General features: G+C 43.8%; 1 protein-coding gene across 2 annotated transcripts in view; it reads left to right on the plus strand.

Moving 5' to 3' along the window:
• Positions 1-1,523: 1,523 nt before the first annotated feature.
• PTBP2 (polypyrimidine tract binding protein 2) overlaps positions 1,524-1,886 on the plus strand; it is a 51,448-nt gene continuing 51,085 nt past the window's right edge. For both annotated transcript variants that reach the window (XM_010006642.1, XM_010006643.1), the window contains exon 1: positions 1,524-1,548. The gene's annotated coding sequence lies outside the window, so the exon portion shown is untranslated. The remainder of the gene's footprint in view (positions 1,549-1,886) is intronic.

The raw sequence follows: 1,886 nt of genomic DNA on the forward strand, positions 1-1,886 counted from the left end.
CGGGGGGGTCGGGGGCGCGACCGCCGCTCCGGTGGCGGTGGGAGCGGGCGGGACAGGGGGAGTTAGGCCCAGTATGGCGTGAAGAGGGAGGAGGGGGCTCAGCCTGTTCGTAACGCGGGCGCCTCGGTAGGGTCTTCCGTTTGTATTGGCGAGAGCTTGGGGCCGCCCCGTGCTTAGCGTAGTGCCCGAGTCGTAGGATTTCGCTGTAAAGAGGGAGCGCGATCTACGGCCATCCCTCCCCTCCGGAGCCTTCTGCTCCCCTCCCGCGCCTTTGCCTTCTCCCCTCCCCCCGTCCGCCCGCCGGGGGGTGAGCAGGAGCTCGCGGTAGGGCTGGGGTGTGTTTTGGGGCTGCCTGGAGAGGAGGAGCAGTACCAGCAGGCGCCAGAAGTCGAGCTCTTTTGTTTTCAGAAACTGCCTAATAAGCCCTATGGCTTCACCCACTCCCCAGGTAGAAGGATGCCGCTGTGTATGCTGTAGACTGGCTGTAACAGCCAAAGAAGGGAAGGTTTTGAAGAATTCAGCCATATGGGACAACAAGGGCCCGCCCTCGGTCGTGGCCGGGATCTGGGGTGGGCAGGCACTGTACACAAGGCCGTGTTTTCCTTGGAAAATGAGGCTGGAGGTTGTAAATACATCTTCCAGCGTCTATATTTCCTCTCAAGTTGTTTACTCCAAGCACAGAAACAAGCTCTTTGGTATGCTATAAGCATATAACCTTTCAACTGTGAGAGTTTTAAAGGCTTTTTATGGTTAGTTGTGATTATAATGTTGGCAGTTAAAAATCCTATATGAGAAGTCTTGTCGTTAATTAGTATTACATTCTGGAATACTTTAGCATATCCATGCTTTGCTTTCATTTTTTAAATTCTGGACTTCAGTTTCTTTTGGGACTTAACTGAAAAGTAAAATTGCTTAAACATAATTGGTTCTGTCCTGACTCAAACCAGGACAGCTACACACTGAGTTATGATTTCACAACCCCTAAGAAGATGACTTACCTTGATATATCTGCTGCAGAGTTTCTTATAGATCTACCTGATAAAAATTCATATAGGTATACTTGCGAATGCATTCTTTTTTTAAAGCTGCTTACAAAAAATGTTCATTGTTTTCTGCTCTAAGATGATCTGTAGGGTAATCTGTAGTTAACTAGCTGTCTAGTTAATAAGAGTGTGTGAGAAAAGTCCTGTCTTTACTTTTAAATTATTTTATTTTCACCCTCTGATCTCCTGCAGTCCAGAAATCTGAGTTTCCTAAATAAATTTCCTGGCAGTGCTGCTTTGGAGTAATGTTTACTTGAAACTTTGGACTCTTGGAGAAGCCAGTAAGCTGGAGGAGCTCAGTGGCTTTTGTACTTCCTCTCAGTTCTGCTGTGTTCTTTGAACATATCTTTTTGATTGGGGAAATTGTTGGTTATTTCAAGTCCTCGTTATTTTTTACATTATAATACATTGAAACGTTGGTTTTATGAGGATAAATTGGTTGACTTGTGTTCTTGTTTTTTTCTTTTTTTACAGCATTGTCACTGATGTTGCAGTTGGTGTGAAGGTAGGATGTACATTTAGCAAATAAGGAGGCAAATTGTTCATACAAAATTAACTACTTTGCTCATCAGTACTTGCAAGTTGTATGATTTTTAACTAGTCATTGTCAGCTGATATTTAGTCAGCAGTATATGCTTTTATTAACCAAAAATCCCTAGAGGTAAATTGGAGGCTCCACACAAAAGACTTTTTTGGGCACTCAACCATAAACTGGTTTACACTACATTAACACTACATAAACACTACATTAATGTAGTGGTGTCAGCTTCTTATTTTAAAGCTTAATTGTCCAGATTTTTATAAAACACTTTTTCATTGGTGCATGGTGACTGTGAAGGAGGT

This window comes from Chaetura pelagica, unplaced genomic scaffold (genome assembly GCF_000747805.2).
Source record: "Chaetura pelagica isolate M959 unplaced genomic scaffold, ChaPel_1.0 scaffold69, whole genome shotgun sequence".
NCBI classification, from domain to species: domain Eukaryota; kingdom Metazoa; phylum Chordata; class Aves; order Apodiformes; family Apodidae; genus Chaetura; species Chaetura pelagica.